Genomic DNA, 26,916 nt, shown 5'->3' on the forward strand with positions numbered 1-26,916 from the left:
TGAAAACACACTCACTTTACGTATAATTTTTCCGAACTCACATTCGCAAGCACCCAAAAACTAGGGAGCCTTCATGTGCACTTATGATGAGCTCCACTTCGTAGGGAAGCTTGTTGACACTTGTCTGTGGGAAACACTTGGCGCGTATGGTGACATACATGTCGTCCCACACAGCTGTGACATTGGACACATGTCCACTATTACAAAGTTCAGCTCCTTTGCGCGCACTATCGCCGCAAGAGTAATTATCTGGGACGCGCACAGGCGGCAAATCGCACGCGCGAATGAGGCGTCTGCTGTGCGACCCACCAGCGGTTCCAACGGCCCGCGCCTCCGTGCCTGAGGCACGGAGGCGCGCACATGAAGGCTGCCTAGCAAAAACTAAAATTTCTAAACTAAAATCCTCTTAAAATGGATTGTGCGGTGCCTCCCTCTGCCACATCCTCAAACCTAAGTTACCCCTAACCTCTCCTCGCCACAACTTATCCTTCAGCAACCGCAGACCGTGTGAACGAACGTGCCAGTGCGTATCGGACGACGCCCGATCAGCCGCGCTTCTGCCAAGTGTACACTCTGCCCCTGACCTGATGCTCATCCGCGAGCTTAGTCAACGCCACCTATATCTAGAGCGCGCTGGCGTAGTCAACCTGGGACTCACAATACCATCCACGTCGGATCCATGAGAATTAGTGGACCACATATGCATAGTGCGTACAAGACACGTATAACATACGCAATATATGTACGCTACACGATACGTGTACATACAAGGAACACCGCGAGCACTCATGGATTTGAACCGCCCATGTCCCATACTCTCGACTGCTACATTTGTTATGCGGCCACGAGTCTGGTGTCATTACTACATCTATCTTGGGCATATATTCAGCTAGGCTCCAGTACCTGCAATTAATAACGCCCAGCAGGTGGACATAGAATAAGTCCCCGCAGAGCCTTTGCGGAGAGTTGTGGAGGAGGAGTGGGGGTGGTTGGGGTGCGCCGTTTGGGAAGGCAGCCAGAGGGACGTCGTTGAAACGGAAGAGGAGGCGCGGCGCTGAAGTCGGCGTGTGGTCGTGGCGCGTGCCGTGGTTAGTGTTCGAGCTGGACGCGCTGTTGGACGCTGCTGGCAGTGGCAGGCCCGGCCACCCTGTAATGCAGGCTGCGACGACAGAGGGGCGGCCTTCTCCTACAACATTTACGGAACATCACTGCGGCGCCAACGGCGACGGCGAAAACCAGACAGACAGACAGACAGACAGACAGACAGACAGACAGACAGACAGACAGACAGACAGACAGACAGACAGACAAGTAACTTTATTGTGGTCCTGAGAGGCAAGGCAGCGGGCCAACTAGGTAGGTCCCCACCCAGCCGTCGGCTCGTCCCATGTCGGAACAGAGAGGCCATGCCTCTCCGCTCTTTCACGGGCCCTCTGAACAGCCTGAAGCTGGACGTTTCGTGTGGGGTCTGTGATTGCCGTCGTCCAGTCTTTTTCTCTTTTAAAATCCTCTAACGCAGGGCACTGCCAGATCATGTGACTCAAAGAGTCAAAGTGTTTATATAATTGCTATCTCAATAAAAATGAATGCTAATGGCGAAGCTGCTTAGGCTGACGGTAACTTGTGCTCCGTCGTAAGAAACTATCATCATCATTGACCGGCACGCGCTCTCCTCATTCTCTTCACAGTGACGCTGCTTAAGTTATCGGTAACTTGTGCTCCGTCGTGCAAAACTCCTCAGGTGGGTATGCGTCACTGGGATTGTGGCAAGCCCCACTACCATGTTCAGCATGTGCTAGTCTCGAATGAGAACGAACACATGAAAAAGAGAGAGAGGAAAAAAGATCTTTTTTCCTCTCTCTCTTTTTTATGTGTTCGTTCATATCTCGAGATAAAAATATATAGAGAAAGAGAGAGAGAAAGAAAGCGGTAGAAAGAAAGAGGAATCGAAAAAATAGAGCTACCGATCACGATCGATGTAGTACCACAGTTGCGTCTGCGTTTCCCAGATCGAAATTTGTAAAAAAAAATTAGAGCAGCTTCGTACTAGTGGTGCCAAGCGAGCTCGAAGGAAGCGCTGCAGTGGGTGGCCTTCTTTGTTTTCCTTTATTTTAGGGGCGAAGCTCCTTATAGCATTACCTGGTCGGTTGTCGCTCCATCCGGCGTTCCAGTCGCGTTCTGCAGGACGTAATAAAGTTATTTTCCTTCCTTCCCCCGCTGTCGCGTCTAAGTAAGTAAGTAAGTAAGTAAGTAAGTGTTCCTATTCCCTTTTAACACAGGGCAGGCAGTTTAAGTGCCACAGGAAGAAAAAATGTAAACAAATGTCAAGTGTTTTCGTTCTTTTGTTCGTGCATAAGCAGAGTGTCACGGGTCACGGTGTATCATTCAATAGATGGCGCTGTCCCATCGATGCATGCAAACTGCAGTTGGGTGACGATATACTAGATGGCGCTGTCCCATAGAGATGTGTGCAATATGTGTGCAAAAAAAAAGAAAAAAAAGAAAAAAAAAGCTGCGGCACCCTGCACGCTAGATGGCGTGCAGTAATCAAAGCGGCGTATCGCTTTGATTACTGCTGGGCGAAACCACTGAACATTTCATGGTGCAACCATGATTGCTTCAGGAGCTTCGCCTAAGCTCTTCATCATTCACCCATGGATATGCTGTAATTTTTTTCTCTTTCTCTCTTCAACTCTTTCTTTTCTTTTCTCTCTATTTCTTGTCTCTACTTCTTGTCGGTGTTGCAGATTGACGAAAGCAATGATCGCCGTATATAGACGAGGTGCACATTGAAGAACCCCAGGCGGTCGAAATTTCCTCAGCCCTCCACTACGGCGTCTCTCATAATCATATCGTGGTTTTGGGACGTTAAACCCCACCAATTAATACTATTATTGCGTATATAAAGTGTGTAAGCAGTGCCACAGACGCCGCTGCGCACGTCCGCAGAAAATCAGTGCCACCACACGAGACTCGATTGGCGTAAATATCCCAACAGGCATCTGCGCAAGCTTCGCAAGGCAGTGCGCGCCGAAGTACATAGTCCGCATGCCGCGTCTGCCCTTAGCATTACAACCCCTTATCTCCCTCTGCTTTCATTTTTCTTTTGTTTTCTTCGGTCAGCGCCCGCTGCGAACACGGAGCTAAGAGTTACAGAGCCGTACAGTAGATGGAGCTGTTTACATCACACATCTACCCAGGTGAAAATGAGTAACTGGGAATCCAACTGGTTTCAACTGGTATCAACTGGGATCAAATGGTTCCAGTTGGGAAACAACTGGTCCCAGTTGATTCCAGTTGCAACAGGTCCCAGTTAGCAGCTGGTCCCAGTTACAACTCAACTGGTCCCAGTTGATTCCAGTTGCAACTGGTCCCAGTTAGCAGCTGGTTCCAGTTACAGCTCAACTGGCCACCAACGGGAACCATGACCAGTTGAACTGGAAGAAGCTGATCCCAGTTGGAAACCATAACCAGTTAAATTGGAAGCAAGTGGTCCCAGTTGCGCCCTAACTGGAAGTGCGACCAGTTGTCCTGGTTGTACGGTTCTTCAAAGTGAAAGAAGAAAGATAATTGAACTCGAACGCATACGCAGCATTGCTGCACTTGAGCGAATGGGTTTTATCTAAGAGCTTTTTGTGTCCTATTCGCAGAAGGGTACCATCACTGGCCTAGTAATATTCCTAGGACAATGAGAGAATAAGAATATAGCATCTCATGGTTTGCGAATGAATTATCTTTTCTTGTTTAGACGTCATCCTCTTCGTGTTGTTTAGACCCCATTACATTAATATATACAGTCTTACCTCACCTGATATATATGTATTTTTCAAAATCGTATTATCGTGGATTATTCCGTTGCGCAAATGCGCAACACAGTGCACACAAGCGTACGCTTGTTTTAGCATCAGTACATTCAACTAACATTAAAAAGCTGTTGTCAATCTTTTTACGTCCATCACGGTGACAATACGCGCAACCGAGGCGGCCCAATTGACGTTGGGGTGTTAATATTGCCGTCGTCTCGCTGGGAGCATGCCATGCTTAATAGTCTTGTGTGCAGCACAGCGGTTACTTCCGTACGAGAACGAAAAATGGAGTAGTGCCAGTGCCGAGAGCTACCACAGCTGAGACTGCCACAGACTGCTGACATCCTGCCGACACAAACCCACAAACCGTTGCACAAACGCAGCCTCTCTACATCGACTGCCGTCACATTAGTCCCGTATCTCATAGGCTCAAACATTGAACGAAGCAGTAAAGTAATCAAGCATAAAGATTACATATAAAATAAACTGAAATGAATTATTTCGTGCCAATTCGGCAATATTTAATGGAAGAAAGAAACAGGATAACAAAGACATAAAATTTAGAAAAACAGCGATGCTAGTTTCGTACACCACATGGGACGAGGGCTAGCTACCGAGCGCTCGGTGGTCCGTGATCGCGCTGCTTAGTTGTGCTGTTTTTCAAAAGGAACGTGCAGTCATGGCGTGCGTAAATTAGACTTTGTCGAATTAGTGTTCGGCAGCTTCATCTCTGGAAGACTTTGACTTCAGGCGAACGCCGGACAAGTGTTTACGCCTGTGACAAGACGGATATATGGACCCATTGTGTGCGGAATGCTGCCTGCCAATTGTCAGCGATGCAGCCGTTTGAAGGTAATTATACCATTTATGCTTCGAGTGCTAGTTGTTCAGTATCCTAGAGAAGATGTAGATATAATGCAGGCAGAGTGCTTTGAGTGTTGAGACGATGGAACGTTGCATTGTAAACAAATGCTTTCTATACTGCTCTATGTAAGTTTGTTTATGGGTTTGTGCGGAGTGCTCGCAAACTTGCTGCCATTTGTTTGGGAGCATCACAGAAAACGAGTGCCGTGCAATACTTGTGCTTTCAACGGCGTGCTAAATAACTATGAGGTGTACTCGTAACTCTGTCCGCGACTTTCAAAGAAAGCGCTAAGGGCCCGTATTTGCACTCTAAATGAATATTCCTGAACCTGTTGCATGTGTATGCATATGAATTCGAGTGAAAATAATGGTGTTTTTTATTATTTTTTGCTGCTGATATATAAACTCGACTTCTAAAAATTCGGAATAGATGCAGCGCATGATCTCTGTAGACACTGTTTGTCGTGTGAATTGTTAGAAGGCAGGTGTGCTGTGTATATCTATAAATTTATATGACTGTTCTGAGACATGCATGAAACATGTTACCTCTTATTTTGCAGCAACGCTGTTTCATTGGTCACGGGTGAATGGCACAGATTCATCAGCTGCGCAGCCCGAAACTTCACCAGTATATTGGTTGAGAAAATACAGCACTGCATGAAAGCCGAGCGGAGGATATCTTTGCACTGAATGTGCAACACAGTGCTGGTCCAAACCAGCCACAGCAGGGAATGCCTAGAGCTGTGTAATTTTTTGTGTAATAGCAATAAATCATGATCATCTTCTACACTTAACATGGAGTGTCAAGTGTTCCATTGGAGTGTTTGATGTGCTCAGAATGAACATTATTTGCACGTTGAAGATTGTTTGAGCTAGCTGGAGTACAAGCATGCCCATTTGGGCACCAACGGGGAATGGGACCTGTTCACAACTGGGAAAGCATTTCCAACTGGGAATGTATTCCCAACTGGTCCCAGTCGCCAACTGGGAATGCATTCCCAACTGGTCCCAGTTACCAACTGGAAATGTGTTCCTTCAACCAGTTGAAGTGGAACCAGTTGAAACCAGTTGGATTCCCAGTTACATATTTTCACCTGGGTAGGGAGCACATCCACATCTACGGAGCACATCACACATCTAGGGCACACATGAAGGCTCCCTACACACATCTTTCCGCTGATCGCGGGCCGTCGTATGCTGTGCACAAATAGCGCACCGTAATGTAATGCCGCCCTGTGATGCGAAAGCAAACAGAGCAATATTTTAAAAAGATAGGTCAATGAACGCACACGTATAGCGTTAAAAAAACCAAAACGACAGTGTTAAATCCGCGTGATAGATTACGACCACAAAAAAGAACCTGTGTGCAGTAAAAGAGCATTACTCGGGTCACTATCTTCATATACTGTTGGAACGCGCGATCAGTATTTTTGTTTGGTTTGCGGCGCACCGCTCATGCACATGGTCATGACTTCTTTATTTCGAAAAAGCCATGACACAAGCTATTGCGCAGGGTGTAGAGATACCCGTGGTTTTAAAAAAAATGAGCCGAGGAAAGCAGCATAGCGTTGCACAGCTCCCGCAGAAACAACGTGGTGCCGATATCCGACGAGTACGTGTTTACGACGCGTGTATTATATTCGCAACTGTAAGAAATACAATGGAGATGTATTGCAGTGCAAGGTTACCTTATTAAGTTTGACAGTCACATCTACTCTGCGACGAACACTTTTCTTGATTGCCTACCTCATATCGGAAGCGCACGCCACTAGAGAACAGCAGTTAATTCGGCCAGTTCGGCTTTGCGAAGTGTCGCGCCTCTTGCAGCTGCTGTCCGGATGAGTTTTCTAACCGCGCAGAACTCCGATATTGCGTTCTCGTCCATTTGTGGCAGCACAGTGAGATCCTCTGACCATTCGGCTCTGGGTGACGTAAAAAAAAAAACGGCCGCAATTTCTTGGCTCGAAAGCTCCGCCAACGACTGCTGCTCAACCTCTCCGTGGCCTCTCCTTATGGAGCCGCTAGCAGACGATTCCGCGACGGTACCCAACAAAAAAATGGCGGAAGCGGCCAGTGTTACCGGAGCACCAAGCATTATGAATATCCTCTATACCACACACCTGATAGATGCCTTCGTTATGAACCGCATAACGTACGTCGCCTCCTAGCTCAAATGGCAGGCGGCACAATCGGAACCATACTAGACCATCTCATTCGAAAGGCATACAAACGCGCAATCGGATTACCGATCAATACTAGCACGGAAAAATTTCTCGAGTTCGGGTTACACAGTACCCTTGACGATAAAATCGAAGCACGGAACATCGCCCCGTACGAACGTCTGGCAAAGACTAGAACCGGTCGACACATCCACGAGACGCGCTCTGCTCAGCCACGACCTTGTCGATCAACTGTGGGCCGACCGGCACGCCGAGAAAGCCGCCCGCGTCCATGGACTCGAGGCCGTCACCTAGGCCGGGGTGCTTGCGGCCCCACTCCACCCAATACCACCGAACATGTTCAATAAGGTTTTCACTCACTCTCTATGTACATGCTTCTCTTTCTCTTTCTTCCTATCTCTTTCTGTCTATATCCATCTTTCTATCTGTTCTTCCCTTTCTTTATCTCTATATTTATCTTTTCTCTTTACATGCAGCGCGTTACTCTCGCCCCTCCTTTTCCTCTTCTTCACCCTCACATCTGTCCTCCCCACCCTCACTTATCTTTTCCATCCCCTTACTATACTATACTATGCTATACTATACTATACTATACTATACTATACTATACTATACTATACTATACTATACTATACAAGGCTGTGTTTTGCTCTGGTAGCGTGCCTGGATAACCGAGTGCTTACGATGCTCGCCTTCGGATCGTGGGAACGCGGGTTGAAATCCCGCCTCAAGAAATTTTTTCGCCCAGAATATTTCTTTCTTTCTCTCTCTAAACTCGTTCTCTCGCCCATCCCAGTTATTGCGTCCCACACCGGCAAACCGGCAAAGTGGAAGAACGCTCGCCGGGCGCACACGTTCGGGGAGTGCAGCAGAAGATCAAGAAAAGGACGAAAAGGGCGCGCGCCGGCCGAGTTATTGCGTTGCACGCGCTAGAAAAGTAGAGGCCATCCATGATTATGATAGTTTATGCGAACGCGTAACGGCGTAACGAAAACCCTACCAGCTCAGCCGTAAAAAAGCTACTTCATTTTCTACAGGAAGCGCAAGCTTCGAGACGCGACGCCGCACACACCGGTGAGATATTTATATCTGTTTTACCTATTGCGTTACTGCACGCATGAGAAATTCGCGCCAATTACGTGTACCTCAAGAGCCAAATGGCGTCTGCGTCTTCAGGGGAGCGTCCGTCTCCCTCCGACTCTTCAGTCTTCTCCGTCTGTATACAGGGTTCCTGCTGAGAAAACGGCAGCCCCCGTGTTGTTGACACGGAGCTGTTCAGCTTTTCGTTACGTCGCGTGGCGTAGCATAACTATCATCATCATGAACTCACACACGCTCTCCCCGTCCTCTTCGTCCCCTTGTTCATCTTCTGCTTCGCTCTCATAACCATAGGCGTGCGCACAGGGGGGCAGGGGGGGGGGGGCGGCCGCCCCCCCTAATCCCCTAAGAGAGGGGGCGCAAAATCTGCCCCACACATTGACTTAGTAGGGTGGGGGGGGGCGCAGCGATGAACCTTCGCCTCCCCCCCTGATGGGGAACCCTGCGCACGCCTATGCCCATAACACGTACACCGATTTGTATGTCGTGGGATGCAATGAATTTGACCTGTAAGAGAATGAGTACAGAAAGAGAGAGAGAAAGAGATAGAAAGATAAAGACGCAAGAGGACAAGCATAGCCTTGTATAGTATAGCATAGCAAAGTGTCGGAAAGAGAAGTGAGGAGAAGGGAAAGGAGGAGTTTAGAAGGTAAAGCGTAGCATAGTGTTGTGGGAAAGGAATCTGAGGGTGAGGAGGGGAGAGAGGAGGAGGGCAACGCCACCAGGTCCTCTTTCCTCCGGCTTGGCACCATTAGTGCGTAACTGCCCCTTTTTTCCTTCGAATTGTTTCCGACACTAAGTCGGTTATATTTGAAACTACTTCAAACCAAACTTATGCTCCGATATCATACCTATCACTAACCTCAGCTACAGCCAGGCTTTTTTTTACATGATGTTATTCTTCGTATATTTTTCAGAGCGGAGCTGGTCTAAGCCCAGTCTGCGTGTGTCTGGTTTCCCGCGTCACCGCTAGGGGCGCTCATGATGATGATGTTCGAAATGATGATGATGCTCGAAACGAGAATGATGATGCACGTGATCTCACTAGCCAATCACATACGCTAGCGCGCTTGCAGCCTCACTGACTGACGGTTTTCACGGCGTGGAACTGTCTGAATTTTTTACCTAAACCAGAAGTCGGTAGGCGAAGCGAAAGCACTGCGCAAGAAACCAGAGTGCCGCTGGGCCGCAGGCTGCTGCTCACTACGGACAGACAATCATGGTACTCAGTATCCAAAAGGGCACATTCAACTTAACTGTCATCTTAATAAATGTCAGCGTCGCTTCACCGGTAAATGTTAGCCAAACACTTTCGACTCAAGTATCCGGAGCCAGGTAAAAGGTGAGCGGAAATTTTCTTTCAACTTACATCCACAGATGCGCACGCCGCCGCACGGCAGTGCGGAGAAGAAAACGCCGCTACAACCGTGGCCTCAGTGATCAGCTCGGGCAGCGCGCCGTAGCAACGGCAGGCTGCCGGCGCTATTCGCGGAGGCCACGGTTTAACGCCAGGTCCCTTTTGCCCGATTCTCCTCCATGCTCCAATAGACATTTGCACAGGCCGCCTCTGGCCCACACAGACTCAAAAACAGCATTTCTTCCAAATTGACGTCATCTTTATTGACAACTCAAAAGAAAGAAAATGGAACTTTGGTAGGGTACGCATTTTCGCAGCACATGCAGTCTTGAGAAGACCTGCAAACATGCCCTCATGGGAGGTGGCCTCGAAGTCTGCGATCTCACGGCAGAACGCGGCCAGCGCCGAAGTGTTGTTCAAGTGTTCTCATTTCCTGTCGAACGGCGGCCAAAGTCAAGTGAAACGCTCAAGGTCACCGATGTCACCTGCGAAGGACGGCACGAGGCACACACAACTTGGCTGTCGACGGGAAGCACAACTCGATGCAAACGCGCACACACAACTTGGTCGTCGACACGAAGCACAACTCGATGCGCTCACACACACACAACTTGGTCATCAACACGAAGCACAACTCGAACACGGTGGGGTCTAAAAAGCGCCAAACTCAGAACAGACAGCGTTGACACCATCGTGCCCTACACATATGTGCATTTATGAAAAGATTTACATAACGGTGAGCTCACCAGCCTAATCTAACACATGTGAAGTAACATGCCAAATACCCGAACAAACGCCAACACACACACACACACACACACACACACACACACACACACACACACACACACACACACACACACACAACCATAACACATACAATGTGCCGGGAATGCCGCGTCGCCGACGTTCGACTCGCCCCGGAAGTCCGCGGGAACGAGCCGCGGTATCGCACCCACGGACCTCCCCGAGAGCCGTCCGTCGCCGACCACGCCAAAACCCTTTAAGAGAAAGAGCTCTTCCTCTAGCGCCCGCGTAACTTCGCTCCCCGCCAAGCCACCACAGCGCCATCTCTCGCTCGGCGGCGAGGATAAGTACGCTACGACGCATAGGCACCATGAGGTGAAAATGAATTTACAGGGGGTGATAGCAACATAACACACACACACACACAACTTGGTCGTCGACGTGAAGCACACGCGCACACGACCTTGGTCGTCGTCTCGAAGCACAGCACACGCGCACACACACCTTGGCCGTCGATTCGAAGCACAGCACGAAGCACACGCGCGCACATACCTTGGTCGTCGACTCGAAGCACACGCGCACACACACTTGGCCGTCGACTCGAAGCACACGCGCACACACTTGGCCGCCAACTCGAAGCACACGTGCACACACACTTGGCCGCCGACTCGAAGCACACGCGCACACACACTTGGCCGTAGACTCGAAGCACACGCGCACACACTTGGCCGCCGACTCGAAGCACACGTGCACACACACTTGGCCGCCGACTCGAAGCACACGCGCACACACACTTGGCCGTAGACTCGAAGCACACGCGCACACACTTGGCCGTCGACTCGAAGCACACGCGCACACACACTTGGCCGTCGACTCGAAGCACACACACTTGGCCGCCGACACGAAGCACACGCGCACACACACTTGGCCGCCGACTCGAAGCACACGCGCACACACACTTGGCCGTCGACTGGAAGCACACGCGCACACACACTTGGCCGCCGACTCGAAGCACACGCGCACACACACTTGGCCGCCGACTCGAAGCACACGCACACACACACTTGGCCGCCGATTCCAAGCACACGCGCACACACACTTGGCCGCCGACTCGAAGCACACGCGCACACACACTTGGCCGCCGACTCGAAGCACACGCGCACACACACTTGGCCGCCGACTCGAAACACACGCGCACACACACTTGGCCGCCGACTCGAAGCACACGCGCACACACACTTGGCCTTCGACTCGAAGCACAGCACGACGCACACGCGCACACACACTTGGCCGTGGAGACGAAGCAAAGGACGAGGCACAGACCCAAACTTGGTGGTGATGGTGTTGCAGCCAGATGGGTTAGCCTGACATGCATGGCGGCCGGTTCTTCAGCGTAGACATATCTCGATTAGTTTGGGTATGTCACTAGGTGTTAAACAACCCTGTGTCACTCGGGAAACCAATGAGCAATCGTTGTACTCTTGTCTCGATAGCCGCGGGCTCCTGGGGGAAAACAACGTCTTCAAATGTCCGGTGCCTATGTCAACGTTGTTGCAAGCTTCGGACCGTCGCTTCTCTTTCCCTGTCGAACTGCGGGCCAACTCAAATGTAGTTCTCGATGTCACCTATGTCACCGCCGAGTGCACCGAGCGGCGACGCGAATCGTCCAATCTTGAATCACCAAGCCCGGGTGTATGCGGAGTCGTTTATGATGCGGTAAAGGGTGTCACTTCTTCTCGAGCAAGCCCTTTGCTTGATGTGGAGTCGTTTAGGTCACCATAAAGTGATTTCGGAGGTGCGCACAACCGGTGCTCGTGCGTTTCGTATGCCCCGCACGCAGTACACGCAGGTGCCGAGGCTCTGCGAAGTCGATGACACCGAGCAGCAGGCCAGGAGGAGCTGATGCGTTGACGCAGGAGGAGGGACCGCTCACTCCTGGTGAGACCCCGGTCAGGCAGCCCGGGTCAGTGGTTCCATCCTGGCTACGTGTTCGTCAGGGTGGCAACATAGCAGGTGACCGCAGTATGGCAGACAGGCCGCGCTTCTTTCAGCCATTTCGCCAATGTCTCTGCCTCTTCGTGTCCTTGCATTTTCACCCGAGATGGGACCCGATGCAGGGATACGTTGATTCCACTGGCAAGTAGGGCGTGAAGCTTGGTGACGAGCAGATGGTCGCCGCAACCTGCCAGTAGCTGTTTCGCCACGGTCAGCAGCATGACTCTCGCGTTTGCATGCGGCAGCCACGGGGCACCTTGAGGGTTCTGCCGCCAGGAGATCCACGGCCAGATGAATACGGGCTGTCTCTGCGGCGATAGAGCAGGCCGCAAAGGGGAGACGACAGGACGCCGTCGCACCAAGTGTTGGCATGACTAAGGGGGCTGTGCCTGTGGCTGGGAGGACTGAGCTGTCGACGTAGACAATCAGCATTCACGCCAGCTCTAACATGGAGGCAGCCGCCTGCCGGTGAACGCAGGTAGCTGAGCGACGCTTGAAGAGTCGTCCCAGGTGGGTAGTCACAGCCAGCGCCTTATCCGTCGTCGGTGGTGGGGGTATGGCCGGAGGCAATGGTCCTACAGAGAGAGAGAGAGAGACTCTTTATTGGGAAAACAGAGATTTTTGCCGGCGTCAGTATATAACCGCTGGCATGCTACTCTGTAACCCGGAGCAGCTCACCCATCCGAGAGGTTGGTCGACTTTCCAGTCGGGCAATGAAGGGGCTAGACGATCAGGAGTCCGCGTTGCAGTAGGAGCAGGCAGAGGGGCCAAGGCACCCGCCTCTGCCAGGGTGGCTGCAACTTGCGAGGACCGCGGCTGGCCGAGGACACACCAAGTGAACTCCCGATGAGAAGCTGGAGCCGTTCCAGAAGGCGCGGAGGAAGTGTCACCACAGGGAAGGCGTACAGCAGCCTCGAGGTTTGCTGCTGCTGCTGCGTGAAAAACGGTAGCAGCACACAACTTGGCTCCCGTTGTGAAGATCAGCTCGATGCACGCACAAACAACGCTTGGTCGTCGACGCGAAGCACAGCACGACGCACACACACTTGGACGCCGACTCGAAGCACACGCGCACACACACTTGGCCGTCGACTCGCAGCACACGCGCACACACACTTGGCCGTCGATTCGAAGCACACGCGCACACACACTGGGCCGCCGACTCGAAGCACACGCGCACACACACTTGGCCGTCGACTCGAAGCACACGCGCACACACACTTGGCCGCCGACTCGAAGCACACGCGCACACACACTTGGCCGCCGACTCGAAGCACACGCGCACACACACTTGGCCGCCGACTCGATGCACACGCGCACACACACTTGGCCGCCGACTCGCAGCACACGCGCACACACACTTGGCCGTCGACTCGAAGCACACGCGCACACACACTTGGCCGTGGAGACGAAGCAAAGGACGAGGCACAGACCCAAGCTTGGTGGTGATGGTGTTGCAGGCAGATGGGATAGCCTGACATGCGTGGTGGCCGATTCTTCAGCGTAGACATACCTCGATTAGTTTGGGTATGTCGCCAGGTGTTAAACAACACTGTGTCACTCGGGAAACCAATGAGCAATCGTTGTACTCTTGTCTCGATAGCCGCGGGCTCCTGGGAGAAAACAACGTCTTCAAATGTCCGGTGCCTATGTCAACGTTGTTGCAAGCTTCGGACCGTCGCTTCTCTTTCCCTGTCGAACTGCGGGCCAACTCAAATGTAGTTCTCGATGTCACCTATGTCACCGCCGAATGCACCGAGCGGCGACGCGAATCGTCCAATTTTGAATCACCAAGCCCGGGTGTATGCGGAGTCGTTTATGATGCGGTAAAGGGTGTCACTTCTTCTCGAGCAAGCCCTTTCCTTGATGTGGAGTCGTTTAGGTTGGCTTAAAGTGATTTCGGAGGTGCTCACAACCGGTGCTCGTGCGTTTCGTATGCCCCGCACGCAGTACACGCAGGTGACGAGGCTCTGCGAAGTCGATGACACCGAGCCGCAGGCCAGGAAGAGCTGATGCGTTGACGCAGGAGGAGGGACCGCTCCCTCCTGGTGAGACCCCGGTCAGGCAGCCCGGGTCAGTGGTTCCATCCTGGCTACGTGTTCGTCAGGGTGGCAACATAGCAGGTGACCGCAGTATGGCATACAGGTGCGGTGGTGCGCCGCGCTTCTTTTAGCCATTTCGCCAATGTCTCTGCCTCTTCGTGTCCTTGCATTTTCACCCGAGATGGGACCCGATGCAGGGATACGTTGATGCCACTGGCAAGTAGGGCGTGGAGCTTGGTGACGAGCAGATGGTCGCCGCAGCCTGCCAGTAGCTGTTTCGCCACGGTCAGCAGCATCACTCTCGCGTTTGCATGCGGCAGCCACGGGGCACCTTGGGGGGTTCTGCCGCCAGGAGATCCACGGCCAGATGAATACGGGCTGTCTCTGCGGCGATAGAGCAGACCGCAAAGGGGAGACGACAGGACGCCGTCGCACCAAGTGTTGGCATGACTAAGGCGGCTGTGCCTGTGGCTGGGAGGACTGAGCTGTCGACGTAGACAATGAGCATTCACGCCAGCTCTAACTTTGAGGCAGCCGCCTGCCGGTGAACGCAGGTAGCTGAGCGACGCTTGGAGAGTCGTCCCAGGTGGGTAGTCACAGCCAGCGCCTTATCCGTCGTCGGTGGTGGGGGTATGGCGGGAGGCAACGGTCCTACAGAGAGAGAGAGACTCTTTATTGGAAAAACAGAGATCTTTGCCGGCGTCAGTATATAACCGCTGGCATGCTACTCTGTAACCCGGAGCAGCTCACCCATCCGAGAGGTTGGTCGACTTTCCAGTCGGGCAATGAAGGGGCTAGACGATCAGGAGTCCGCGTTGCAGTAGGAGCAGGCAGAGGGGCCAAGGCACCCGCCTCTGCCAGGGTGGCTGCAACTTGCGGGGACCGCGGCTGGCCGAGGACACACCAAGTGAACTCCCGATGCAGTAGCTGGAGCCGTTCCAGAAGGCCCGGAGGAAGTGTCACCACAGGGAAGGCGTACAGGAGTCTCGAGGTTTGCTGCTGCTGCTGCTGCGTGAAAAACGGTAGCAGCACACAACTTGGCTCCCGTTGTGAAGATCAGCTCGATGCACGCACAAACACCGCTTGGTCGTCGACGCGAAGCACAGCACGACGCACACACTTTTGGCCGTTGACACTGTTACAAGAAGGATCCAGAGAAGGCGCAACCATCGCGTGCAGTGTCTTACGCAAGCCGCACGCTCCTTCGAGATTCTCCGCTTGCTCCCTCTCTGTTTATTTCCTCCTCCCCCTCTATGAACTCCGAGCTCACGAAGTATCAAGTTTCGTCTGGCCCTCCGGCGGGCCGCCCCCCGCCTATGAACACTCCGCTCTACATTCCTACCTCCATGTAGCCACACCTATTCTTGTACCCCAACGCTTATTAAACTCAGTTAATTCCCGTTAACAAAAGCCCAGTGTTTCATCGGCCACTGAAACAAGTCATAACAAAACATGGTGTCAGAAGTTAACTAGTTTTAAGTCAGCGCATGAGCCATGGAGAAGATTCCAGCACCCGCAAAATTCAACTCCAGGGGCAACGCTGCAGAACAATGGCGAGCCTTAAAGCAGAGCTTCACGTTGTACCTTCACGTTGTACACAGCTAGATCACCATCCGACCGGCAAGTAGCACTTCTTTTGACCGTCGGAGGCTCTTCACTGCTTGATATATAAAACACTTTGGACTTCGGGGAATCAACTGCAGAAAGACCAAACCCAGAATTAAACTATGCTCATGTCATCAGCCTTCTCGACGCGCACTTCTTACCGAAGCACAACGAACTGTACTCGCGATACGTCTTCAGAACTCGCATGCAGCGGGTTGAAGAACAGTTCGACAGCTACGTAACTGATTTGAAGCTCAAAGCGCGCGACTGTGGATTTGGAAACGAACGAGAAAAAACGATCCGCGACCAGATCGTGTGTGGCATCTGCGACGAAAAGGCTCGTGCAGACATCCTCAAATTAGAAGATCCAACGCTAGAGAAGTTTGAAAAGGTGTGTCGAGCCCATGAAGCAACAGGAATTCAAATGCAAGCATTTAAAGAGGGTACTTCAATCAGCAGCGATTCTGTGCACGCAGTAAAGAAATTCTTCCATCGCACCAACGCCAAAACCTCAAAGTTTGCTAAAGGAATGCCACAGAAATCTACTGTACCAAAGTGCAGGTACTGCGGTGGCAGCCATGAACGCAAAAGAGGCATGCCCAGCTTGGAAGCAAACATGCAGCAAGTGCAAGAAACAAAATCACTTCGCAGCAGTTTGCAAAAGCAGCAAAGTAGTTGCGGGCCTGGCAGTAGATAGCGAAGACGAAACCATCTTGGCAATTCAACGCAGCCAACCAAGCTCCATCCACACGTTCCTCAGAGTGAATGAAAAGTCGGTAAAATTTCAAGCGGATAGCGGAGCAGCTTTAGACGTCATCCCAGCTAAACACGTCAACGCATAGCAAATAGAACCGTGCACAACGACATTGCGAAGACATTGCGAACATGGAACGGAAGCAAAGTGCGCTGCTGGGGCAAAACTCAGTCACCACAGCGGACAGCGACATTCTGTAGAGTTTATAGTGGTTAAAGAAGACCTCACTCCTCTGATTGGAAGAACAACAGCTGAGAAAATGGGTCTGATAACTGTAGACTATAACCTCGTGGCCGGAATAGATGAAATTCCCGAAGAGCAGTTCAACCGTCAGGTAGTAGAAAAATACCCTGACGTCTTTGGAAACACTCTAGGAACACTCCCGGGAACTGTTCATTTGGTCACTAAGCCAGATACGCTTCCGAAAGCAATAACGAGTTGCAGAGTGCCTGTCAGCATTCAACCGCAAGTCGAAGACACGTTGACAGGCCTGGAAAAAAGAGGTGTCATCAAAAGCGTAACAGGGCCAACGCAATGGGTCAGCAGAATGGTTGTCGCAACCAAGAAAAATGGACAAATGCGAATATGCATCGATCCCCAAGCGCTCAACGAGGCTCTCGAGCGAGAACGTCACACATCGCCCATTCTTGATGATGTTTTACCCGATCTTGCTAAAGCCAAAATTTTCTCAAAACTGCACTTGCGAGAGGGGTACAGGCAATGTCCTCTCGGTGAGGAATCAAGCTTGCTGACTACTTTCCAAACTCGGAAAGGTCGTTACCTTGGACTCGCGGTAAGCAGCGAAATATTCCAAAAGAGACTTCAAGTGGCACTTGAGGGACTTCCCGGTGTTCTCTGCATCGCAGATGACATTCTTGTCTTCGGAGTGGGCGAGAATGAAAAAGATGCTCAAGCGGACCACGACAGGAAGTTAGAAAGCCTACTTCAGAGATGCCGACAAGTTGGAATCCGTCTGAACAAGGACAAAACACAGCTTCGAAATACATCAGTCGTCTTCCTAGGACACGTACTGACCAATGAAGGACTCAAAGTTCATCCAAATACGGTCAAGGCAATTCAGCAGATGCCAAAGCCAACTGATGTCCAGGGAGTACAACGCTTCTGCGGTATGATGAATTACCTCTCCAGATTCCTGCCCGAAATTTCGCGTGTATTGGAGCCTTTGAGGAAACTCACTGTCAAAGATGCACCATGGCACTGGGGGAAACTGCAAGAAGAAGCATTCGAAAAGGCCAAGGAGTCCGTGACAAGAGCTCCTGTTCTGGCCTACTTCGATCCACGAAAACAGCTAGAAATCCAATGTGATGCGAGCGATCTTGGACTCGGAGCAGCTCTTCTTCAGGATGGACAGCCAGGCTCCTTCGTCAGCCGAGCACTTACACCGATGGAAGTTCGATATGCACAAATAGAAAAGGAAACGCTGGCCATCGTCTTCGCCTTAAACAAGTTTCATCAGTACACATTCGGTAAAGAAACGAACATAATCAGCGATTATAAACCACTGCAAGCAATCCTGGAGAGACGATTGGATCAAGTTCCAAGACGACTGCAAGGCATGATCCTTCAGACGGAAAGATACAACATCAAGATCGAACACAGACCAGGAAAGGAATTAATCTTGGCTGACACGATATCTCGGGCCTTCCTTCCCAACGAAAGCAAAGAACAGGAACTCGAAAACATCAATGTCATACCATACCTCCCTGTGAGAAAGGAAATCTTGGAAAAGATTAGAGTAGCGACTGAGAGTGATGACTCCCTGCAATGACTAACGTCAATCATCCTGTCAGGCTGGCCACAGGACAAACGTGGACTACCCAAAGACATGCGCGTATACTTCACGTACAGAGATGAGCTCACATTTGAGGACGACCTGATCTTCAAGGGCTTGCGCCTAATCGTCCCAATGTCTTTGCGAGGTGAAATCAAAGTAAAACTCCACTCATCGCATCTTGGAATTGAGAGCTGTCTCCGACGCACTCGTGAATTCGTCTTCTGGCCAGGAATGAATGCAGAATTGAAAGACTTCATCATGAGGTGTGAAATATGCCAAAAGCACACACACGCTTAGCAAATAGAAACTCAATTGCTCCATCCAGAACCAAGCTATCCAAGGGAACGAGTCGGATGCGACATCTTCGAATTCCAAGGGAAGAATTTCTTGGTTGCAGTCGATTACTACAGCAACTTTTGGGAAGTGGGCCAACTCAGATCAATAACCTCAAACCAAGTGGTACAGAAACTAAAGACTCACTTGGCAAGGTACGGGATACCGAGAATCCTGATAAGCGACAATGGACCGCAATTCACCAGCGAAGAATTCCAAAACTTCACGAAGAGCTGGAACCTTGAACACAAAACATCAAGCCCAGGATACCCGCGTTCCAATGGAATGGCTGAATCAGCCGTCAAGACAGCGAAAATGCTCCTAAAAAAGCAGATGAAAGCCACTCAGACCCACCCACAAATGGCATTTCTTGATTACAGAAACGCCACTGCAAGAGCTGAATGCTAGTCCAGCGCAACTGCTTATGAGTCGCCGCACTAGAACGACTGTACCAACAGCTTCAGAGCTACTGCAAACCGAAACAGTCGATGTGAGTGAAAGAAGAAAGCAGAAGAGGCAAAAAATCACGCCCAACAGAAGGTCAGAATGTCACAGTTCGACCGACGAAAACTGGACCATGGGTCAAAGGCATCATAATCAAGAGAATTGACGACAGGTCGTAAGAAGTTCAGACGGAAGACAGCGTCCTGAGAGGGAACCGAGTATTCATCAGGGCAAGCACTTCCCCGGAACAACGCACTGAAGTCAACCAGCCAACTAGAGCGACAGATCAACTGAAGCAGATGCAAACTTCTGCCAGTCCAGCCGGACCTCGAAGAACCACACAGCTTCCAAAGAGGCTCGAGGATTTCATCGTAGGTTGAAGGATCGACTCCAAAAAAGGAAGGATGTTACAAGAAGGATCCAGAGATGGCCCAACCATCGCGTGCAATGTCTTACGCAAGCCGCACGTTCCTTGGAGATTCTCCGCTTCCTCCTCCTCTATGAACTCCGAGCTCACGAAGTATCAAGTTTCGTCTGGCCCTCCGGCGGGCCGCTCCCTGCCTCTGTACTCCACGCTACATTCTTACCTCCATGTAGCCACACCTATTCTTGTACCCCAACGCTTATTAAACTCAGTTAATCCCCGTTAACAAAAGCCCAGTGTTTCATCGGCCACTGAAATAAGTCGTAACAAAACAGACACGAAGCACAGCACGACGCACACACACTTGGCCGTCGGCTCGAAGCACAGCACGACGCACACACACTTGGCCGTCGACTCGAAGCACAACACGACGCACACGCGCACACACACTTGGCCGTTGACTCGAAGCACAGCACGACGCACACGCGCACACACACTTGGCCGTCGACTTGAAGCACAACACGACGCACACACACTTGGCCGTCGACTCGAAGCACAACACGACGCACACGCGCACACACACTTGGCCGTCGACTCGAAGCACAACACGACGCACACGCGCACACACACTTGGCCGTCGACTCGAAGCACAGCACGACGCACACGCGCACACACACTTGGCCGTCGATTCGAAGCACAACACGACGCACACGCGCACACACACTTGGCCGTCGACTCGAAGCACAGCACGACGCACACGCGCACACACACTTGGCCGTCGACTCGAAGCACAACACGACGCACACGCGCACACACACTTGGCCGTCGACTCGAAGCACAACACGACGCACACGCGCACACACACTTGGCCGTCGACTCGAAGCACAACACGACGCACACGCGCACACACACTTGGCCGTCGACTCGAAGCACAGCACGACGCACACGCGCACACACACTTGGCCGTCGACTCGAAGCACAACACGACGCACACGCGCACACACACTTGGCCGTCGACTCGAAGCACAACACGACGCACACGCGCACACACACTTGGCCGTCGACTCGAAGCACAACACGACGCACACGCGCACACACACTTGGCCGTCGACTCGAAGCACAACACGACGCACACGCGCACACACACTTGGCCGTCGACTCGAAGCACAACACGACGCACACGCGCACACACACTTGGCCGTCGACTCGAAGCACAACACGACGCACACGCGCACACACACTTGGCCGTCGACTCGAAGCACAACACGACGCACACGCGCACACACACTTGGCCGTCGACTCGAAGCACAACACGACGCACACGCGCACACACACTTGGCCGTCGACTCGAAGCACAACACGACGCACACGCGCACACACACTTGGCCGTCGACTCGAAGCACAACACGACGCACACGCGCACACACACTTGGCCGTCGACTCGAAGCACAACACGACGCACACGCGCACACACACTTGGCCGTCGACTCGAAGCACAACACGACGCACACGCGCACACACACTTGGCCGTCGACTCGAAGCACAACACGACGCACACGCGCACACACACTTGGCCGTCGACTCGAAGCACAACACGACGCACACGCGCACACACACTTGGCCGTCGACTCGAAGCACAACACGACGCACACGCGCACACACACTTGGCCGTCGACTCGAAGCACAAGCACGACGCACACGCGCACACACACTTGGCCGTCGACTCGAAGCACAACACGACGCACACGCGCACACACACTTGGCCGTCGACTCGAAGCACAACACGACGCACACGCGCACACACACTTGGCCGTCGACTCGAAGCACAACACGACGCACACGCGCACACACACTTGGCCGTCGACTCGAAGCACAACACGACGCACACGCGCACACACACTTGGCCGTCGACTCGAAGCACAACACGACGCACACGCGCACACACACTTGGCCGTCGACTCGAAGCACAACACGACGCACACGCGCACACACACTTGGCCGTCGACTCGAAGCACAGCACGACGCACACGCGCACACACACTTGGCCGTCGACTCGAAGCACAACACGACGCACACGCGCACACACACTTGGCCGTCGACTCGAAGCACAACACGACGCACACGCGCACACACACTTGGCCGTCGACTCGAAGCACAACACGACGCACACGCGCACACACACTTGGCCGTCGACTCGAAGCACAACACGACGCACACGCGCACACACACTTGGCCGTCGATTCGAAGCACAACACGACGCACACGCGCACACACACTTGGCCGTCGACTCGAAGCACAGCACGACGCACACGCGCACACACACTTGGCCGTCGACTCGAAGCACAACACGACGCACACGCGCACACACACTTGGCCGTCGACCCGAAGCACAACACGACGCACACGCACACACACTTGGCCGTCGACTCGAAGCACAACCGACGCACACGCGCACACACTTGGCCGTGACGAAGCACAGCACGACGCACACGCGCACACACACTTGGCCGTCGACTTGAAGCACACACGACGCCACACACTTGCCGTCGACTCGAAGCACAACACCGCACACGCCACACACTTGGCCGTCGACTCGAAGCACAACACGACGCACACGCACACTTGGCCGTCGACCCGAAGCACAACACCATGCACACGCACACACACTTGGCTGCAACACACACACACGCAGCTTGGCTGCAGCACACACACACACACGCAGCTTGGCTTCAGCACACACACACACACACACACACACACACGCAGCTTGGCTGCAGCACACACACACACACACGCAGCTTGGCTGCAGCAAACACACATGCAGCTTGGCTGCAGCACACACACACACGCAGCTTGGCTGCAGCCCACACACACACGCAGCTTGGCTGCAGCACACACACACACACACACACACACACACACGCAGCATTGCTGCAGCAAACACACACGCAGCTTGGCTGCAGCAAACACACACGCAGCTTGGCTGCAGCACACACACACGCAGCTTGGCTGCAGTGGCGAAGCACGACCTGGAGCCCGCACACACAGCTGGGCTGCAAGTGGCAAAGCACGACCTGGAGCCCGCACACACAGCTTGGCTGCAAGTGGCAAAGCACGACCTGGAGCCCGCACACACAGCTTGGCTGCTAGTGGCAAAGCACGACCTGGAGCCCGCACACACAGCTTGGCTGCAAGTGGCAAAGCACGACCTGGAGCCCGCACACACAGCTTGGCTGCTAGTGGCAAAGCACGACCTGGAGCCCGCACACAGAGCTTGGCTGCAAGTGGCGAAGCACGACCTGGAGCCCGCACACACAGCTTGGCTGCAAGTGGCGAAGCACGACCTGGAGCCCGCACACACAGCTTGGCTGCAAGTGGCAAAGCACGACCTGGAGCCCGCACACACAGCTTGGCTGCTAGTGGCAAAGCGCGACCTGGAGCCCGCACACACAGCTTGGCTGCAAGTGGCGAAGCACGACCTGGAGCCCGCACACACAGCTTGGCTGCAAGTGGCAAAGCACGACCTGGAGCCCGCACACACAGCTTGGCTGCTAGTGGCAAAGCACGACCTGGAGCCCGCACACACAGCCTGGCTGCAAGTGGCGAAGCACGACCTGGAGCCCGCACACACAGCTTGGCTGCCGCGGTGAAGCACAACATGCAGCGCACGCACACACACACACACACACACACACACACACACACACACACACACACACAACTTGGCTGCCGTCGTGGAGATCAACCCGATGCACACAGAAACACCACTTGGTCGTCGACGCGAAGCACAGCACGAGGCGCGCGCACACACAAACTTGGCTGCCGTCGTGAAGATCAACTCGATGCGCGCACATAAACCTTGGTGGTGGTGGTGTTGTTGCAGCCAGCGAGGTTATCCTGGTGTACGTAGCGGGCAATTCTTCCGTCTGGGCATCTTTGGATAAATGGGGGTGTGCCAGCAGGTCTTAAACAGCCCTGTGTCACGCAGCAAGGCAATGAGCAATCGTTGCACTTTCCTCCTGATTGTCGTTGGCCCTTTGGGATGAAACTCGCAGGGTCCCGATGCATACGCCTGAGGCGACTCCAAAGCGAAAGCCATCTTCTCAGTCGATGTACTGATCCTCGGTCGCCACCATCCGAAAGCTTTTTGCACCTAACGTGGCCTTGCCTCCGTGATCGGCCCGCCTTTGACCGAGCGACGATGCCATGTGGTGACGTCACGTCATAGTGGCTTCACGGCGATGTTATGATGACGTCACAAATTTTGGCAATATATGACGTGAGATGACGTTATCACGTGATGATTTTTTGCGTCACTCGTGTTGACGCTTCCGACGCACGCTGGACGCCGACGGTCAACTTTCGCGTTTGATGAGGCGTCTAAGGCTTTCACCTTAATATGTCTTCAAAGGTCCGGTTTTGCAGTCCGGTGCCTAAGTCCATCTTCTCTTAGAATGGCGGGCAAAGCCAAATATAATGCTCAATGTCGCCGATATCCCTGCAGAAGGTACAGGGTCGGGGAAGCCAATGGTCCAGTCTTTAATGACCAAGCCTGGGTGTATGAACAGTCGGTACAAGAGTGCCGCTTCTTCTCGAGCGAGTCCATGGCTTGATGTGCAGTCCCGTAGATCCCCCTGCAAAGATTTCGAATAACATTATTGTAATTCAGATAAAATTAGAGGTCGCTGAAAAAAAATTAATTCCCTGACCAATCTTCGCACAATAATTTTTTCATTGCAATCATTTCTCTAACATCGTCAATCGCACTAAGTTCATTAGGGGAAGAGAAATTCGACGTATCGTTGTGACACAAACATTCATGCTAACTGTGTATTGAAATGTATTGCAGTCGAAGCAGACTATATCGAACTATCCTTTACATTCAACTATTCCCAAACATAACAATGCTTTAACGTCAATGCCTAGAAAAAAACATGGTTGATCCCTCTGTCTTAGGAATCGGTATAACACGAAAGTAATACGTGTCTTCACAGACGTAGTTGAGCGTTTGTTGTGGATTGTTTCGCCCCGAGGGCGAAGGAATGTATGCTATAGCAACAAGTTGTAGAAGAAGAAGATGCTTTTAATGAGAAGAAGGAGGAGAGGTCGGCCTGGAAAGCGGGTTCTAGCCTGCTACTCCTCACGGGGGTAAGGGGAAAGGGGAAAGAAAGAGAAAGAGGGAGGTGTGATGATAGGCGACGATGGTATGGCAAATGAGTCACTGTACACACTGTTTTGCACGGGGACAGGGCACGCGCAAAAGTCTTTATGCCGCACATGCTCTAAAGACGAGCATCTAAACCTGCATCACTTAGAAATCTCAATAGGCACTTTAAACTTCGTTGGGCCTGGTCTGCATGCTCCCAAGCACCCAAAAGCTTCTCCTCCGAAAAAGGTCGGGAGTCCAGACGGTCTACGACGCACTGAAGTGATTGTCTTTCGGTTGCGTACTGAGGGCACACAGTTGTAATGTCACGCGATAATGGCAAGCAGCTCGAAATTTGCAACAGGCTGCTCAAGCAGAAAGGACGCACGGAACGAACATACACAGGATGAGCGCGAACTAACAACTGTCACAGCTCGACAGTTAAAGCACGCTGGTCAAATACAATGGAGGACGCACGAACCGAACGCACAAGTATACACAGGATGAGCGCGAACTGTCACACTTGTAACTTATTTTTTGTGAGCAGCGCACTCCTTTCGCAAAAGCGGCCGCTGGAGTGAGCGAAGTGACCTTCGTGGTCTCTCGAACTTCAGCGCAAACTTGCGGTGACAGCGCAAGACGTACAAGATAAGGGCGCGCGCAGGAGCGACCACGCCCTGTAGGGTCATCTCAACGCCTGGGGCGACGCGCGCCGTTCTAGTGGTTCTAGAATCACTGGAAAATTTCAGAGTACCGCAAAGGTAGGCTGCACGCGGGCAACATTGGGCGGCGGCGGCCATTTCCCTTCCGGACCGTCCGGCGCGTTGGTAGCGTGTGCTGAGAAGTGACCGATATTTTCGCCTCGATGCCGTGTTACGCTTGGCGTAATCGCAATATGTGTGTGTGTTTCTTCAAAAGGATATCAGAAGTGATTTCGAGTCATCGACAGTCATGAATCGACTGCGCGGTAAGCGGTGTAGCTAATGAAACGTGCGGCGAATGTTTCCATGTGCTCGCGAACTCTCTTCGTGGCTTCATCGGTCTCTTTTCGTTTCACGGCCGGATGTGTTTGCAAGGTCCGGAGCTGTATAGTTGCATTAGCGTAATGACCATACGAGATGCCCTTTACCTCGACACTTGGTGAATGTTGACTGTTTGCGCTAGCTTTGCAGTCGGTGTTCAGGTTCACTTCATAGCGCATTCGAGAACATTATCGAACATCGAGAACATTCAGCATTGCGTCCTTCGACTGATAGCTGATTCATACCTTACTTGCGCACCATGCTTGCTGTTCAGCTGGGTGTTATCTGTAATAGAAGTGGTGTGTGTACGGTAAGTGGTAGTTGTGCGTGAAGTATTTGTCTCGGTTCGGAACGCCAGCAGCCGAATGCACGGGCGAATCGGCGTGCGGTAGGTAAGGTGCGTCTTATTTTGCGAATACGTTGTCATTTCCTAACAGATACGTAGAAAATAGGCCATCAAAAATGATTGACATCACTTCTCGGGTGTTTCATTTCCTATTTTTTTGTCTCCTTAATATTCCCAACGTTGCAGTGCATTTGCAAATATTTTGCTGTGTTCCGACAAAGTTTTTCTCTTTTTTTTTTTCTTTGCGTTGCCAGCGCGTAAACAGCTGGGGTTCGGTTTCTGCACTGCTTTTAATTTCAACTTTTTTTTTTCGTAATGCACTCTTGTTAAAACTTTCTCGGCGCAGTGCTTTATGTTATTTTGATCAGAAATAGCACATCCCGAAAATTTTTAACGCGCATGCTACTGCAACACAGTATGTATAGATCTAGGGCTCGCATGAAATCGATTCCCTCAAGGCGTGGGAGGATAAGCCTTTCTTTTTTTTTTTTTTGCTGTGACTATTTCTAACTCACTAAACAGTATTGTAAGGGTACGCTCGGCGCAATGCAGCATTAGCAACATATCTTTTTTTTTTAAATAAAATACGCTTAATAACATTGCCTTATACCAAGTTTATCAACAGAGTTCCACGCTTCAGTTTTGCGCAGTGGCAAATGCTCATGCGACAATTGCCTTCAAGGTATACAGTAAACAGTTATTATTTTAATAGGTCTTCGATTTCGCTCTCGTGCGTGACACGCTTATAACTCGAAATGCATGCACAATCTCTTCAACAGATCGAGATATGAACAGCCGAGCAAATAGAAAGGTATGTAGTTTTCAATATTGCTGAACATAGCGAACCGAAAAGCTGAAGTGTCCTGTTGCATGAGAGCTTTTCCAGCAGCAAAGTTTTGTGTAGTTCACTGCAGAAAGGAGTGTTCTTCGAGAGGGGCGAATTCATTCCGCGGCCAACTATGCAGCCACGTACAACGACGTTCTTTGACGTTAATGTTTCCCACATGGGATGCAAAAA

Source organism: Rhipicephalus sanguineus, chromosome 10 (assembly GCF_013339695.2).
Source record: "Rhipicephalus sanguineus isolate Rsan-2018 chromosome 10, BIME_Rsan_1.4, whole genome shotgun sequence".
NCBI lineage: Eukaryota > Metazoa > Arthropoda > Arachnida > Ixodida > Ixodidae > Rhipicephalus > Rhipicephalus sanguineus.